This window comes from Elgaria multicarinata, chromosome 2 (genome assembly GCF_023053635.1).
Source record: "Elgaria multicarinata webbii isolate HBS135686 ecotype San Diego chromosome 2, rElgMul1.1.pri, whole genome shotgun sequence".
In the NCBI taxonomy this organism is placed as follows: domain Eukaryota; kingdom Metazoa; phylum Chordata; class Lepidosauria; order Squamata; family Anguidae; genus Elgaria; species Elgaria multicarinata.
Genome location: NC_086172.1, coordinates 127,358,719 through 127,377,433, shown reverse-complemented (window position 1 = coordinate 127,377,433; position 18,715 = coordinate 127,358,719). Strand labels below are relative to the sequence as shown.

The 18,715-nt window shown below is 43.2% G+C and overlaps 1 protein-coding gene across 2 annotated transcripts in view; it reads left to right on the top strand.

Annotated features, from left to right (window-relative positions):
- DPF3 (double PHD fingers 3) overlaps nt 1-18,715 on the top strand; it is a 241,782-nt gene that overhangs the window by 179,783 nt on the left and 43,284 nt on the right. The window lies entirely within an intron of this gene.

The following is an 18,715-nucleotide window of genomic DNA, read 5'->3' as shown; positions in this document are numbered from 1 at the left end:
GGGGTTGAGGGGGGGGGAAGACATGTCGAGGGAAGACAAAGAAAGGGGGGAACTCAATCTGCCCATGTCTTGCAGTCTCATAGTGGTTAGCTTTGAGAACAACAAAACACCCTCTTTTTCTTTTCTTCCACCTTTTCTTTTTTGTTCTTCTTCTACAAAATTTACTGCACATTCCCAACATCTAAACCCTTACCTGAAATATGTTATGAACTCTGTAAACATCAAGGGGGCAAGTAAGAGACAAGGACCTAGGCTAACTACAAAATCTACTCACACAGGGTAGATCTAATAATATTTTTCTGCTCTGGAAAACCTCTGGGTGTTTCAAAAGGTAATAATGCTCCATCCTTCTCATTTTTAAGGTGGAAGGCTAAGTACTGAGGGGATGCTACTACAGCCCTGAATTAAGAGTTTCGAGGCCCTTGTTTTAATAAGCATGTTTCCTTTAGACATTGTGAGAGCGTAAAGTATTGTGCAGCACTTATAGAGGAAAATGCTATAATAACTCTTTACACCTATCGAATTTATTATAAGTGGGATGGAAGTGCAACTGACTGAAGCTAAAATCTTTGCTAGAATAAATACACCGAGAGCCAGTGTGGCGTAGTGGCGGTAGTGTTGGTCTGGGAGTTGGGAGATCTGGGTTCTAGTCCCCACTCGGCCATGGAACCTCACTGGGTTATTTTGGGCCAGTCACAGACTCTCAGCCCAACCCACTTCACAGGGTTGTTGTTGTGAGGATAAAATGGGGAAGAGGAGGATTATGTATGCTGCCTTGGGTTCCTTGGAGGAAAAAAAGGTGGGATATAAATGTAATAAATAAATATATAAATTAAAATAAGTATTAGCAATAAATGTGGAAGTACCAAGATACGTCCCCCTTCAAAGCACAGTAGCTTCTTGCCAAGTTAAGGTTTAGCTTCTCATGAAGCTTTGATTACTGCTGGCCTCCTTCTAGGGACAAGATGCTAAACTAGACTCGGTGACTATTGAATTACATTTAATTATAAGAAATAGAAGAGGAGCCATGCTGGACTGGAACAGGTGTGTTGCCTATTTTTAAAAGCAACATATTTGCATCATTATGTGTGTATTATTAGAAATTTTATTAACAAAGTATCAAAATATACCTACCAAATCCATTAGCATGTTAAAATCAAACACAAATAAACACAAGAAATCCTATGAAATACACAATTCAGTTAATTAAATAACTAAATAATTAAATAACATTGAGATTGATCAGGTATTCTCTTTGTAATATTATAGCTATCAACAAATAGTAAACCATCTCAATTTCCTATCTAGATCCTCTTCTAAACAGCCCAAGATCACTACCACAGGGTCTAAAGCGGGATAAAGAACCTATGGCCCACCAGACATTGTTTGACTGCAACTCCCATCATTCCCGGCTATCAATCATGCTGGCTAGAGCTGATGGGAATGCAGTCCAACAATTTCTGAAGGGCCACAGGTTCTCCACCCCTAGGGCTCCATCACACGTAATCCCCCCCCCCCCGCTTTGTCTCCGTGTTTTTTTTACCTCCGATGCTCTTTCGCTTGTATGCTCTTCCACTCTTTCTCCCTCCAGTTCATTGGTTGCTCCTTCCCCCCTTTAACAAGACAGGTCCTGTCAGATGAGTATTTCAACCAGACTGCCTTTCTGCCCAGCAAAAATTGAACAACCCTTTAATCTGGCTCTTTGGGGGCATCGAGGGCGTACAATCCTGTCTCTGTAGAGATTTGGGCATTGTACAATTTTTTAAAAAATGCTTTTGAGCCTGAGATGCAAGGTTTGGGTTTTATATTGAGGCTTGGAGCCGGCTGCTGGGAAAGATCTCTTTCCCCTGCCAGGACCTGATGCATGATGCAATCCGTTCAAGCCAACAGCAAGGCTCCCATCACAGCACACGCCCCCCAACAAAGGAAAACGCACTTAGGGAAAATAATCCAGACGTTAGGCGCTCCATCACACCAGCAAGTTAGTGCACTCTTGCCATGCCGGTGTGCGGATTTGCAGCACGGTACACACATGACGCCGTGCCTGTCCTGCTGACACCCTGCCTCTTCCTCAGCCTTTTCCATCTTTTTCTAGAATGCCTAAAGTCTCATCTCCTTATTCAAATCCTTATTCAAATACAATAGGAACTTTCTTTTAAGAAGTGTCACTTCTAGCACTAGTTTCTGGTATATTTTAGATAACAGTACTGTGTGTGTTTATTATTTTATGTGTCTGTCTCTGGTCTTTCATTTCATCTATCTATCTATCTATCTATCATCTATCTATCTATCTATCTATCGGAGAATAGGTTACTGAATTCACCATAGTAGGCTCTCCCCAATTTGCTGAGCCATCACCCCCTCAGCTTGCTCTAAGCAGTGGTGCAGCTAGGTAATTTTAGACCCCAGACTTATTGATCTTAGGAGGGGTGGCTTTAGATGGCCATATGCGTTTACTCATTTGTTAACATTTCTCTTCTCCCTCACCCCAACTGCAATTTCCATGCTTTACAACTGCTTCTGCATTCCTGATATCATAGCATAACAACAACAGTCCTTGCCAACTTTCTGTATGGGCTGTTTTGCATATCCAGCTCACTGAAATCGTAGCACCATCATGACTCTAGGAATAAAACTGAGATTGCTTCTGATGCACTTATCACCTGCTGCTTTCTGGGCGGACCTAGGCTGGATCTACACTACTGCTTTAAAGCGCTTTATAACAGCTTTATAGCACTTTAAAGCAGTTAAAGCGCTTTATAACTGTTATAAAGCACTTTAAAGCAGTAGTGTAGATCCTGCCCTAGCTGAACCAATGGCTCTTAAGACAGCCTTCCCCAACCTGGTGCCCTCCAGGTGTGTTGGACTGCAACTCCCAACATTCCCAGCCAGCATGGCCAATGGACTGGGAATATTGGACGCTGCAGGCCAATACATCGGGAGGGCAGCAGGTTGAGGAAAGCTGCTCTTAAGATATTAAAATGTGTTGGTCTCCAGAGCTGGAGTGCTTTTTCCCATCCCCATCTGCCACACCCTCAGAGATGGGATGGCTGGGTACCAAGAATGCTTCCAGGCTCCCCAGAAAGAATGGACTGTCTCCTCCCTGTTGTGTCTGCATCACACTGTGAGTGAAGACATGGAGAGGAAACTGCATTGAAGTCAAGAAAACTATGTAGCAGGGGCATCTCAGGCTCGTTTCTCACCATAATTCCATGTGGCCTTGTGCATGCTGTAGGCAGGATGACTTTGAGGGAAGCTGCTTGTCTTTCACCCTCCCTCACCCTTAGGCTAGGCTTAAGCCCGTATTAATTCCTTTAACATTTGTTAATCTCTTCAAGATTTAGATACTTAAGTGGAAAGGGCTCCCCCCCCCTTTGCAAAGGACTGGCTGCTACTCAGTGTGGAAAAGAAGTAGCAGAGGCAACATAGAAGTCCTTTTAGGTACCTTCCAGGAGCTCAGACTGCTTAATTACAGCAATGGTCCAGTTTCATTGCTGGGGATAGTTGGTCCATGAGTGGGTATTTTGCCACTTCATGGTTTTGTAGAAAAGTGGTAATATGACTGGCCAACGAGAACACATTCTTCAAAATTAGGGCAGAATTGTACATTGCTCTCCAGTGCATCTAAATGCAGGGTCTGTGTTATTACTTATATTTATAAGTAGCTCTCGGAGCCTTTTTGGTCTGGGGTAAGAAGTCCACCAGCAGCATCCCCAACCTGTCCCTGTGGCCCAACACCAGTTGCAACTCCTTAAGGCCAAACCCCAAACTCTCAATTACTGAGGGAGAAATAACCCAGAATTTAAACTCAAGAACAAAACAAGGGTTAAATCTCTGGGTTGTTTCTCCAACAACAACCCAGGGTTCCAGGGTCAGACTTCACAGAGAACAACCCTGAAATGGGGCATTCCTGGGTTGTTTAGCAAGACGGACATGGGCAAGTCAGCAAGAGCCATTATACTTGCTCCCACAGGCTCACAAACAACCTATGGTTAACAAGCCATGGTTTATTCTATCATGTGAACTGGATCATCACTGAGTGGTGATAAATATCCTCTATAGGGGGCTCAGTACTATTGCTGACCTCAGCTATTTTTCAACCCAATGATTTTGAAAAGTATTGGAAATAACGTTCCTTCCCTGCCTCTGTGAAAGAAGGCTCCAAATAGGATTCTGATCCTGTCTCTGGAACAGGCCACCTCCTTTTTTATGGTAAGGCTCCCAAGAGGTGCCCCAAATCCTTTGGTACTTTAGGCAGAAAATCCAGATGGTTCCCCCACCCCCGGTGTTACATTTTTTAATTTGGAGATATTTTATATCCATGCTGAATGCAGAGTGCTGGAGGAGGCTAACATTATAAATGAAAAACAATCCATAATAATAAAATCAGTTTTAATATGGGGGCAAGGGGGAGCAGCAATTAAAAAAACATACTCCAGAGGGGGCAAAAATATCAAAATTTAGGACAAACACTTGCTAAAACTCAAAAGTCTTCACCAACTATGGAAGACTAATAAAGAAAAAGCTAGACTGTCATGTTTTCCAAGACCTCCTGCCTTCTAGGGAGACAATAACGAGGTCTGCTAAGTAATCCACAAAACTTTATTCAAGCAATGAACATCCCTTCCCACCTGAAGGGAGTCTAATCTCTAGGGACTTTTCTCTAGGCAAAACTATGCAAACTAAACGAGACAATTGTCCTTTCAAGAAGAATGGAAAGCCATTTCCCAAAACGCATTAACTTCAGAGAGACTGGTTGTGATGCAGCTTCTGATGAGATGCCAGCCGGGCCGACTTTCTCTCACCTCCCTTTAGCTCCACCCATTTTAGTCTGTGGCGTAGGCGCAGACTAAAATGCGCCTGCTTGCTTATTGGTTCTCTGCCTGTCAGTAAAGCAAGTGGTAGCAACAATGAGAAAGAGGAGGAGCAATAGCAGCTGGTAACAATGGTAGTGAGAAGGTGGATTCACTGAGGGTGGGGGCCCATTGACCGTGTCTTGTCCAAGGGGCCACAAAACCGCAGTGCATATGATCAACGTCCCACATAAAATCTGGACATTGACCAGATCTACACCAAGCAGGATATAACACTTTGAAAACGGTATATGTAATGTGTCCTAGGCCTGAACAGTTGTCAAAACTGCTATAAAGCATTATAAATCAGTAGTGTAGATCATGCCCAGATGATTTGGGTTTGCATGTTTTGGTTTTTTGCATGCATAGGCCCTGAACCAATGGATCACCCACATGTGGATATCTGGCAGGGCTAGAGGTGCTTATGGCAGGTTGGGCTGACAACCGCTATCTGTTCCCCCACCTTATGCTGCAGGTGAATTTATTAGAACTGGCAAAAAGCACAAGCTGGGAGTTGGACTTTGCATAATGCACTCAGCTGATTCCTTCCCCCCTCTCTTTGGATGTTTGTTTACAGCCTGGAGCTCAGTTCTGAAACCTCCCCTCTTTCACTTGGCAGGATCTAATTTATGCTGCCATCCATCTTCCATGTGAATGCTAATTGTTCCTATTGCTAATACACGGTCGTTAACTGGTCCCTTTGTACACAGAGATGAGGCAGGAAAAGCCAGCATGCCAGACTCCTCCACTCCCCCAAGAGCTACTGGGCACGTGTTGTGAATCAGATTTGACAGGTCGGCAGTGTCACAAGGGCTGGACTTCAAGCATCCTCTCCACTCTGCGTGGCTTTTGGGAAGGGAAAAGTGTTGGTGGTGGGGATATTAATCCATGCAGCTAATCCGCAGCCTTCTGAAATGGACAGAAAGGCCAGAAGAACAGTAAATAGCAGGCAGTGTTTATTTCCCTAGCTGCATGGGACAGAAATGCAAGCAGCCGAGTTTAATGAAGGCAAAACAAACCCAGATGCAATGTGATGTGGGGTTGGGGGAGGGCGGGGAGGTGGCAGACAAATCCATCCATTCATTTATAACATTTCTATTAGGGGTGTGCACGGACCCCCCGCTCCGCTTCACTTGCAGATCCGCCATTTTCCGGATCGGGCCGCTCCGCCCCGCCCCCGCTCCACCCACTTCCGCTCCGCTCCGCCCGGAGCTCCGGATCCGGATCCGGAGCTCCGTTTCCCCCCCCCCCCATAGGCTTGCATTGAAAGCTAAAAAATTATACAACTTTTTTTCTGTTCAAGTTAGAAACCTCATGTTTGGCACCATGACACCTCATGGGGATATACACACGCATGCCAAGTTTCAAAGCAATCCCATCATCCCCTGATTTTTGGCGAATTTTTGAAAATCGGGCACCCCACACACAACATCCCTGCGAGGTGGGCAGGGGAGGAGGGAGGGAAGGCAGGCAGGCATGCAGCTGGCATTTCTGGGGGCATAAGGAAGTGAGCCAAGGATAAGCCAGTAATGCATATAAAATGGAATAAATCAATCAATAAACAAAGGAGGGGTGGAATTAAAAGCAGCAGTGTTGCTCAATAAACAACAAGAAGAACTTTTTTTAAAAGGCTATATCTGTCTTTTACCAGCAATAGGGGGACGTGCCCAGGGGAGGGGGAAGTAGCTGCCAGTTGAAGACACTGACAGCCACAGCTCCGAGAAGAAGTAAAACGCTCACTTCGACTCAGAACAGGCATTGCTCCACCACTGAAAAGTGACCATTCACTTCAACTCATGATAGGCATTGCTCCACCGTTTTACTCTCTTTGGAAGGCTCTATGGCCTTCCAGTGCAGGAGAGAGTGGGGGCACGTCCACGATGAGATGCCCTAGGGGAGCTCATCCCCTTGCACCACATCGATTCAGTTGTTCACCAAGGTTAGGGTGGGGAGCAGTGCTGTGTTTCTATCTCTTATTCTTGGCTTAGTATATGATTTCAGGTTGTGTTTGTGCATTTGGTGGGGCTACTGTGTTAAAAAACACGGGGAAAAGCCCGTTCAGATGAAGAAAGAGAAGTTTCCCAGAATCCCAAGTTACCTGTTTTGCCTATGCCCTCCTCCAACTTTGGGATCATCATGACCGGGAGCTGACTCTGCCCCTCAGCCCTTTGAAAAAGGTATTTTTCCCGCCGATTTTTTAAAAACTTCTAGCCCGCGACCCGTACGATGCAGAAAGTTGAGAGTGGTCTCAAAATGACCCCCATCCACGACTCTCTGTGCACAAGAATTTTCAGAATGATAGCTTAAACCCCCCCCCCAGTTATCCCCGATTCTTTCCCTCAATGCAATCCTATGGGCGAAAAGCCGAAAACGCAGTTTGAGCCGTGCGGTTGACCCGATTTTCACAAAAACATTGCACGTGAACCACAGCACGCAGAAAGTTGAGAGTAGTCTCAAAATGACCCCCATCCACGACTCTCTGTGCACAAGAATTTTCAGAACGATAGCTTAACCCCCCCCCCAGTTATCCCCGATTCTTTCCCTCAATGCAATCCTATGGGCGAAAAGCCGAAACGCAGTTTGAGCCGCGCGGTTGACCCGATTTTCAAAAAAATATAGCACGCGACACGGACAACGCAGAGAGGTGAGAGTGGTCTCAAAATGACCCCCATCCACGACTCTCTGAGCACAAGAATTTCCAGAGTGATAGCTTCAAAAACAACGTAATTATGCGCGATTATTTGCCGCAATGCAATCCTATGGCGAAATGTTTTCAAGATGGCGACCGGAGCGCTCCGCCTGAACTCGGAGCTCCGAAAAATGGTCGCTTCTCTTCGCCTTGCTTCTAGTGGGTCCACGGTCCGCTCCTACTCCGCCTCTGGGTAAGGCGGAGCAGGCCAATCCGCTACTGCTTCTACGCTCCTAATTGGAGCGGAGCACATCCCTAATTTCTATACCATCTAAGAGTCTAAACTCTTTGGGCAGTTTACAAAGATTAAAAACCATTAAAAATACATTATACAAAGTGTAAAAACCATTTATCTACAAACATACCAACAAACAGCACAGACATACATATATTTAAAATGGTTTAAAACAATCAACAAAGTCCAGCACTTGATGAAAACATCATCATATGCTGCCAAATGCTTGAGAGAGGAGAAAGGTCTAAACTTGGCTCCAAAATAACAACAACAACAACAATATAATTTCTTACCCGCCTCTCCCTCTGGATTGAGGTGGGGAACAACATTGAATGCAAAAATATGAAATACTTAAAACTGATTAAAAACATAAAACCAATACATTATTAAAATTTTAAAATCTTTTAAGGCATCTTAAAATTCGATTGGGTAGGCCTGTCAGAAGAACTCAGTCTTTATAGCTTTTTTAAATTCAGAAAGACTGTTAAATTGGTGAATAACTATCTTGGCACCAGCTGGACCTTGTCGGGAAAATTGTTCTATAATTGGGGGGGAGGGGGCACCACTGAGAAGGCCCTCCCTCTTGTTGCTGCCATCTGAGCCTCTCTTGGAGGAGGCACCTGGAGGAGGGCCTTAGATGATGAACATAGTATATGGGTAGGTTCACCTGAGAGAGGCGCTCTCTCAAGTATTACAGTCCTGAGCTGTAAAAACCTTTATAGGTTAAGACAAGCACCTTGAATTGGGCTCAGAAATGTACATTCAGCCAACGCAAGTGGGCTAGAATAAGTGTTATATGTTTGGAACTTCTTGTCCCTGTTACCAAACTGGCAATCACATTTTGCACAAGCTGCAGCTTTTGAACCATCTTCAAAGGCAGCCTCATGTAGAGCACATTTATTTATTTATTTATTTATTACATTTATATACTGCCCCATAGCCGAAGCTCTCTGAGTGGTTTACAATTGCAGTAATCTAACTTGGAGGTTAACAAAGCATAGACAACTGAAGCCAGGTTATCCCTGGACAGATAGGGGCATAGCTTAGGGTGACCATATGAAAAGGAGGACAGGACTCCTGTATCTTTAACAGGAATGTAGAAAAGGGAATTGCAGCAGGCGTCAATTGAAGTGAGTGAAATTCCCTCTTCATCACAACAGTTAAAGCTACACTAGCTATAGTAGAGTGGCCAGATACAAAAGAGGGCAGGGCTTCTGCAGCTTTAACTGTTGTGATGAAGAGAGAATTTTACCCTCTTCAATTGACACCTGCTGAAATTCCCTTTTCTACATTCCTGTTAAAGATTCAGGAACCCTGTCCTCCGTTTCATATGGTCACCATAGCATAGCTGGGTCACCAACTGAAGTTGATAGAAGGCATTCTGTGCCACTGAGGCCACCTGAGCCTCAAGTGACAAACATGGCTCGAGGAGAATCCCCAAGCAGTCTTGAAATAAAGCCCTATGAGGAGAGAACTGGGCATTTTAGCCTTGAGAAGAGAAGACTGACGGGAGACATGATTGCACTCTTCAAGTACTTGAAAGGTTGTCACACAGAGGAGGGCCAGGATCTCTTCTCAATCATCTCAGAGTGCAGGACGTGGAATAATGGGCTCAAGTTACAGGAAGACAGATTCTGTCTGAAGATCAGGAAAACACCCTGACTGTTAGAGCAGTGGGGAGGTAGTGGGCTCTCCCACACTAGAGGTTTTCAATAGGCAGCTGGACAGCCATCTGTCAGGTATGCTTTAAGGTAGATTCCTGCACTATGCAGGAGATTGGACTAAATGGACTTATAGGACCATAGAATAGTAGAGTTGGAAGGGGCCTATAAGGCCATCGAGTCCACCCCCCAGCTCAATGCAGGAATCCACCCTAAAGCATCCCCGACAGATGGTTGTCCAGCTGCCTCTTGAATGCCTCTAGTGTGGGAGAGCCCACAACCTCCCTAGGTAACAGGTTCCATTGTCGTACTGCTCTAACAGTCAGGAAGTTTTTCCTGATGTCCAGCCAGAATCTGGCTTCCTGTAACTTGAGCCCCTTCCAGCTCTACTATTCTATGATTCTATGAAACTAGGAACCTGATCCTTCAGGGGGAGTGCAACGCCATCCAGAACAGGTTGAGCACCCTCCATTTTGTCAGAAGATTTGAGCTTCAATGTCTGGATTGAGTTTCAGTTTATTTCAGCTCTCATCCAATCGTTATCACAGCCACGCACCAATCTAGCACACTGATCTAGCCCATTTACAACCTCACCTGGTGAAGATGAAAAGAAGAAATAGAGCTGCTTGTCATCAGCATAATGGTGACAACACACTCCAAAACTCTGGATGACCCCACTCAATGGTTTCATGTAGATGTTGAACAGCATTGGGGACAAAGATGACCCCTAAATTGACATCTATGCATATAAATTAGCAGATGTCTGGGTGCTAATTACTGATGGGCAGCAATTCTGATGGTTCTTTATGTTTAAACTGGAATTGGACAGAACAGCCCTTTAAACAGAGGACACCTTCAAATAGAGGAGAGCCCCTGGCAGCCCTTCAAACTGCCCTCTGTAAAAGAGGACATGTGGCCACCCTATGCCAGTTCAATACCTGTTGGCACTTGTTCCTCTTTCTATGTCCAGCCCTGTCTTTTCCTCTATTATCTTCAAGCCATTTTGGATTACTAAAAGTATTTTTTCCACGGAATACTGGAGCAATGTTTGTGATAGCATTGTGATTTGAATTGATTGGACTCCAATGGATCTGTATCATAAACAACAGTGAGTTCAAGTGGGATGTTCAGTTTTGCTCACCTCTATTCTTTCTCTTGGGGTGGGCTTTATTCTCTTTGCTTTATTTTGTCTGATTTACTAAAGTATAACTTTGCTTTCCTAAATCAGCATTGTCCATCTCTCCACTTTTCCCTGCATGTCTTTCATATAACCTGTATCACCCTACAACTGCAGTTTTGCTGATATGTATATGTTGATTCAGTCCCTTCTATAGTAGAGGGCTTTTTCTTAAGACTTGTTTCAGGTTCAATTATAGCTTAGGTGGTGGGGGTTGTTACATTGACTAGCTTCCATTGCAGACTTACCAGTAAAGGCATCAAGAGAACATGATTCAATAACTTAAATCCGGTACTAATTCAAGAAGGAAAATGAAATGGTTCTACATTGTTGTAACCTTCTCTGCTGCTTTGTCTGCCCTTCTTAGGGCTGCTACAAATCAGGGCTTTGTGGCTGACTTGTATGTTTTTGGGGGGCAAGATCCAGATCCTGTTTCACTAAACACACAGTGATATGCCTTTGCTTAAGAAACTGAGGAGCCCAATCCCAAAGACCCCAAAATCTTAGTTTCTATCTTGACACTTAGGCCTCATCTACACCAAGCAGGATATTGCACTATGAAAGTGGTATGAAAGCTGTATATAAAAGGCAAGAGCCACATCAAGCAGGATATAGCAGTATGAACGTGGTATATGGTATGTGTCAATGGGCCCCAACCATTGTCAGTGCACTTCAATACCGCTATAAAGCAGTAGTGTGGCTCTTGCCTTTTATATACCGCTTCCAAACCACATTCATAGTGAAATATCCTGCTTGGTGTAGATGAGGCCTTAGTTGGAAATGTGGCAGTTTGATAACACTGTTACTATGTCTTAATCCAAAATTCTCTTCCTGCTTATTGCCTATATATATATATATATATATATATATATATATATATATATATTTCCACACTTTTCCAGAAAGCCTTGGGCTCAGAGATACGTTAGAGCATGTCTCTCCACAGAAATTAAGGTGCAGTATGCTTTTTCATTGCACTGAATCTAAACTATAGTAATCTTCCCACTCCAGTCTGCCCTTTCTCTTTCTTAGGCTTTGAAAGGGGGCTGTAGCCTGGTGCTCTTTCGACACGGAGGGTAATGTGCTTGGGGTTCTACTTACTTCCTCTTTGTGCAGGTGGAGGGAAGTAGATTGGCTCTTTCTAACTGCATGTGGCAAAGAGGCCTTACTTCCCCCGACAAACTTGTCAGCAATATAAACAAACATGCCCCCTCTTATTCCCACAGCAATTTCTTTAAGAAAGGTGAATTTCATAGTGAGAATTGAGACTTTAAAAAACAAACAAAACACAAGACCAGATATATCCTTAGAATGTGGCATTGGCCAAATGATAGCCAAGAGTCCACACAGTCTGTAAATTGTCATATATGCAACATCCCATAAATAATCCCAAACTTTGGACAGCTGCTGGCCTCCTGTAAACTAGAACAGTTTCAGAAGAATAAAGATATTGAAAAGAGCAAATTTTCCAGTCCCTTTAAATGGGCCTTCATATTACTTGCACCTTATTTTTTATTGTTTTTGGCATGTACAATATATTTTCATAAACATTTTGTGCAGTTGTGTATAAAATAGTGGGAATAGTGACTATTTATACTGCACAGTCATCGATAGGTTCTCTAATCATGCTAAATGCTTCTGCCTTGGTCCTACTTTTTGCTCTTCTGATTACATATGTAGTTAACCTTTGTCATATCAGAAGTATTTCCGAATGTTCATTTATGTCTGGCAGTGTGCAAATCGCACTGAGGGATGTGGCAGGTTCAAAGTGTAAATGCAAAAACACAGTGCGGATGCAACATGGACACATTCCATCTTGGGGGAACTCCAAATGGTAAAGTCCAAACAAGGGCTCCAGTATACTTGAGGTCGAGGATGCTTCATTTACCCCAGACACTGGACATGGAAAGTTAAATCTCCCAGTTTCATGGGAAAAGAGTCAGTTTGTGGCTGTTCTCTCTCCTGTTGCATCAGGAGATATAAAAGCCCATATCTAGTGGCTTGGAGAAGAGATGGCAACCCTATTAAAATAGTAGTGTTGGAAGGGGCCTATAAGGCCATCGAGTTGCACCGTGCCCCTCTTTGTGGGTCCCTGGCCGATGGCTGGTTGGCCACTGTGTGAACAGAGTGCCGGACTAGATCAACCCTCGGTCTGATCCAGCATGGAACTTCTTATGTTCTTATATTCACATCATAGATTTTCTAGCCTTGCGGTTAATTCTGACCAGAAGAGATTTTGTAGTGTGGGACTAGAGAGATAAGCTGATGCTAGTTTCATAGTGATATCTCCAGAGGTTAAAAAATAAAAAAGAAAGATGCACGTATCCCCCTGGGTTTCAAGCTATCCCCTATTTCCAGTGCAAAGCCTCCTTTGAAACATTTTTTTCCATCCAAGCAGGAGCCTATGGATGAATAAATAAATAAAGGGAACTTCTCAGTTGGAGAGAAACTATTTGTTCCTCACACCAAGCAGCAGCTATTTGGAATGTTAAACCAGAGAACTTTCTTTCCCTCAATGTACAAGGTACATTTGAAGGCAAACTACTTTTTCTTCTTTGCAGAAATTCACAGCAGTGTCTTTTCACTGGACACCTAGAAACATAGAGCAAATTGTTGTTGTTGTTGTTGTTTACATTTCTATAACACCCTATAGCTGAAGCTCTCTGGGCAGTTTACAAAAAATTAAAACATTTAAAATGATATACAAAATGTAAAACCATAAAACTATAAAACAGACAGTATACACAAAGACAACATACATCTAAAATCAGCCATTGAACTGTCAGCCAAATCTAAAACATGTCTGGGATTGATTGAATTATTATTATTATTAGCAGTAGTAGTATTTATGTTTTTTATATTTTTTCCCTTCTATTTCCCCCTTCTAGGATGTCAGGGAAATATATATGGGGAAAAACACTGTTAAGGTGAAATCACAATGGCAGGAGTTAAGGTACATTTTAGACACAATGGCAGAAGTTAAGGTATATTTTGATAGCTCCCACATGGCTTGAGGGAATGTGCAGGGTCGTTCTTATGCTTGCAACCCAGCAGATGTCTTGCCCAAACTGGCATTTTTATATGTGGCTGCCCAACTGTGTGTGTGTGTGTGTGTGTAGCCTGTAAGACTCTAAAAGGTCTGTGAACCTTGGAGAAAGGCCTGGGAGCTTTGTCAGAGATGAGATGTGCTTGTCAGACCTTCTGACATTTGATGCTTCACAAATAGCACTAAAAGCAACTTCGAGTCTCCTTTAATGCAACCTCTTGCAGATGTTCAGTGAACCAATGTATGTTGGGCAGCAGGATTCCCACAGAAGGCTCTGCTCATCACCTACGCAGGTTGAGTTGAAGGTCATGTGAACAACTATACATGCATGGAGCCTTAATGAATGTGCTTGGTTGAGTGGCAGAGCCTGCTGCCATGATCTCCATCCTCCCACCAAACATTAGTATGTCATATGAAAAGACCTGCGCAAGAGCCAGTATTAAAATTGACCATGCCGGAATGCAATTTGAGTGTTAACCGTGGCCTCATTAGTATATTATCTATGTGATGTATTTGTTACATCAAAGCTGCTTCCCAAGGACTGGTTCCTAGACCACATAATTGACCTTCCATATGCCAACCTTCCCCAACCCGGTGCCCTCTAGATGTGTGGGACTTCAATTCCCATAATTCCCAGCCAGCATGGGCATGCTGTCTGGGAGTTATGGGAGGGTACCTGGTTGGGGAAGGCTGATGCATGCAATGTATCATTTGGATTGTTCAGATCACAGGGTTACTTTACACATCGGCATCAGTGTTTTGGTTTACGGGGAATGTTGACATAGGAATGTTCAAAACATCTGTATATAATGGATACAGTGTGATAGTACCTTTGTGGCAGCAACCATGGAACAGCCTTCCCCAAAATGGTACCCTCCAGATGTTTCAGATTTCAAATCCCATAAGCCCCAGCCTGCACAGCCAATGGTCAGGAATGCTGGGAGTTGTAGTCCAAAACGTCTGGTGGGTGCCAGTTTGTGGAAGGATGCCTTAGGACATTGGTTAAGGTCACCAGGGAACTAATGAGATCTACCTGAAACACATTGTTGATTTTTCTTTCACCATTATTGGTCCACTATAATGGGGGCACAGTGTTGACATTCTTTTGGCCTCCCTTATTACATTTTGCCCCATTTTAGCTAATACTAAATGCTGCCCCCTCTCCTCATCATTGTTGTGTGGTATATTTTAAGCCTGGTCTACACATGGAACAGGATGATGTGGTTGAGTTTTGATGTGGTAGAATAGATTGCATCACTTCAGACTGCAGGTGGGACATAATATTTTTAAATGTAGGCCTCCGTTAAAATTCCCTGCAAGTAGAAAGCTGACATAGCAGGGCATGAACTAGTCTAGAACATTACCCTCTGATGCGCTAGTTTTCTAGTTGCAGGGAGATTTTTTAATGCAAAGGAACATTCAAGGATGGTATCTCCTGCCTGCAGCCTGAAATCATGGGGCTCATCTACACCAAGCAGGATATTTCACAATGAAAGCAGTATGAAAGCAGTATATAAAAGGCAGGAGCCACATTACTGCTTTATAGTGGTATTGAAGTGCACTACAGGATCTACACTACTGCTTTATAGTGGTACTGAAGTGCACTGAACTGTTGGGGCCTATGACACAGTTATCCATGCTCTCATAACCTCTTGTTTGGATTACTGCAATGCATTATACATGGGTCTGCCTTTGAAAACGGTCCAGAAACTTCAAGTGGTATAAAACAGGGCAGCATGTTTATTAAGAGGGCTGGCCAACGAGACCACATCACGTCAGTCCTTTTCCAACTTCACTTGCTGCCAGTCCAGGTCCGGGCCCGATTCAAAGTGCTAGCATTAACATTTAAAGCCTATTTAAAGCCTTTAACAGTCTATAAATTTAATTTTAACTTTGCTGTTTTAAATTTGTATTTCTGTACTGCTGCTGATTTTATCCTGATTGTACTTTTATATTGTATTTTACATCATGTTTTTATGCTGTTTGTTTTATACTTTGAATGGTTTTAATTTTTTTGTGAACTGCCCAGGGAGCTTTGGCTATTGGGTGGTATATAAATGCAATAAATACATAAATGACACATCTGGACCAAGCAGGATATAACACCATGAAAACGGTATAAAAGCAATATATGGTATGTGTCAATGGGCCCCAACAGTTGTCAGTGCACTTCAATACCGCTATAAAGTAGTAGTGTGGTGCCTGCCTTTTATATACCACTTTCATAGTGGAATATCCTGCTTGGTGTAGATGAGCCCATGGAATTCACTTCCGCTAGATTCTACCACTCACTCTGCTGTTTGTATAGACCCAGCCTTATGGTCCCACAGAGTTGTATACATTCCAGTCTTCTAGGCAAATGGGGATTGTTTGTATTTACACTAGCTGGGGGAGAGAATGGAGACCTTTACACGGGAGAAGCTTCACTTATGAACAGTGGTGATGCAAATCAGATGGGGTGGTAATGATAATTATAGTAATTTCAAGCTCATTTGTGAAGTCAGGCCACAACAAATAGTGACATCTTCAGCCAAACAGGTGTAGCGAAATACAAACATTGGAAGCAGTTGCCAGTGTTGGTGGTGGGGAGTGGGGGGTTGGGGGGAGAGAGAGAGAGAGAAACCCTTCTGAATGAATAGGAAATGTGTGAACTTTCTTTTATATAAGCTCCATCTGGCTTGTCCTTCAGCTCTCCGAGAGATTTATGCTGCCTACTATGTCTTGCTTCAGTCCACACCCCTGTCCTGTGCAAAAAATGTGCTGGTCTGCGCAGTGAACCATTTCCCTTTGAAATCCACCCCCAATGACTTTCTCCATTTCTCATTAAATGTTGGGAATAAGCCAGCTGGAGATGGACTCATCTCCAGCAGGGATTCTGTCGCTCGTTCTGTTAGCGCAAGGCATCTCCACCAGCATGCCTTCTATCAGCTGCTTTTGTTGCTTTTCCTTTCCCGTTTATTAGTTGTGTTGTTTTAATTCCTGATATCTTGAATCCACCTATTCCTTGCAAAACTTGCTTTTGAACAGACAAAAATAAGAGGTCACAAATCAGTTCTTTACACTTGAGAGATGGAGTAATAACAGGTGGCAAGACCAGAGGCAGCAAGAGCCTGGGATTCTGGTTGTCATGGAAACATGTCAGACCTGCAGAGAGATGAGCTCTGTCAGCAGTAGGGGGGAAAAGGAACGCGAGAGAAGCTCAGTGCCACTTACCCTATAGGTTCAGATTGTGTGTCAGCCGCCCCTCTGAGGGATGAAGGCTGGAAATGTGTGGAAATGGTGAAGCCAAATTCTGAACACAGATCGGAACTGTAGAGAGGAGGGCAATGCGGGTGCAGGACAGAGGAGCTCTCGGCCTAGCCGTCCAACGAAGGGTTTCTGTTCATCATTTTCTTCATTACAAAAAACACACACGCTTGGTCTTCTGTGCTTTTTGGCCTGAAATGCCAATGCAGAGGGCCACAGTGGTCTAGAGACAAGACACAGAATATGCCGATAATGTCATGCTGCCCATCCTATAATCTTGTTATCCTTAATAGTTGATAGGTATGCAGTGCTATGATGTGAAGTGTTTGACAATCTGTATTTGCAAGCTGTAGTGTAAAATCTCTTCCTGATGCTGAGGGTACAGGATTTCTGATTTGGGATGAGAAATGTGAAATAATTTCCAGACTAGTGTCATGAAGCTGAATTTGGGGTCCAAAATAACTTCATTAGAAATCAGCAGTATCCTTTCTTCCATATTTGTAGGAGAATATTTTATGTTCAGTTACAATATTTGCATCTGGAGAGGCAGCTACAAAGCTGGTGGTAGGACTAGAAAACTTAATATGGGTTGTGGTGGTTGAAAGAAAGTTCTAGAGGACATGTTTTAAATATATGAGCTGTTACAGCACCTTCCTCACCCCCAACACCCCCCCCCCAAGCCTTGTAGTAAGCTTGTTTGTTTAAGTAACATTTCCAGCTAATGGGTTGGCAAGGTGGGGGTGGATTCTTCACAAAGTGATCATGAACCACTATTCCCTTGTACTGCTCAAAGAATAACTGTATGAGTATAAGATTAAACAGTGCAAAATGATATTGGGAGTGATGGTAGAAACAGTTAATTTGCATTTTGGCATAAAAAGTCTTCCTTCAGGACTTTAACATACAAACAGAACGAAGGACAACTCTATAAATACAATGAAAACTTAAACGGCAATCTAATAAAACATAGAACATAACTGAATTCATTAGAAAGTGCTTAGTCTACAATGTAAAATACAATGAGAATTGTGAAACACCAAACAATATAATAATGTACACTGGCCATAACATAACAATACATCAGCCAACTTCTCTCAGGTTGCCACGTGTATGGCATTAATGAGAGAGGATCCAAGTTCATTCCAGTGTTCTTTGTGGTCAGGAACCCTGATGGCCCAGGGATTCTCAGTCTTGAGCAAGAGCCCTATACTTGCATGGCCTTTATTTATAAATCCTGTGGTTACTGATGGAGCGTGGCCAGTAAGTGGGTTGGCAGCATCTGTTACGGTCATGGTTCTGGCCCTCCCTCCCTTATGAACATGAGAGGGCAGTCTTATGAGCACCTCTTAAGCATGCTCAGAATTGCAGTTGAACAGTTATCTAGTAGTAGTCAATTAAACATTTTCAGGAATTGTGAGGCTGAATCTTTGGAACTGCCAAGTGTTTGTCAACATTATTTTTGCAGTATGTTCAAACTTATTGGCCCATGACTCCTTTAATCTCTAGCTGAGAAGAAAATTGGATCCAAACTAACACAGTTGAAGTTAGGTCAGTGATGCTGAAGTCAATGGAACCGGTTAGTCCCACTGACTTTGATAGGAACTACGTTCAGCTAACTTAGTCCAAATCCAGCCATTTTGTTTTCAGCCAGAGACCAAAGCCACCTGGATGCATGCCCTGATCAATTTTCACTATTTTTATTAGTATTATTCTGGGGAACCTATTTTGCAAATTGAGAGTTCAAGCCCTGCTAAAGAGAAAATAATGCAAGGTCCACTTTGTGTGTCCCTTGATTTAAAGAAGCATAT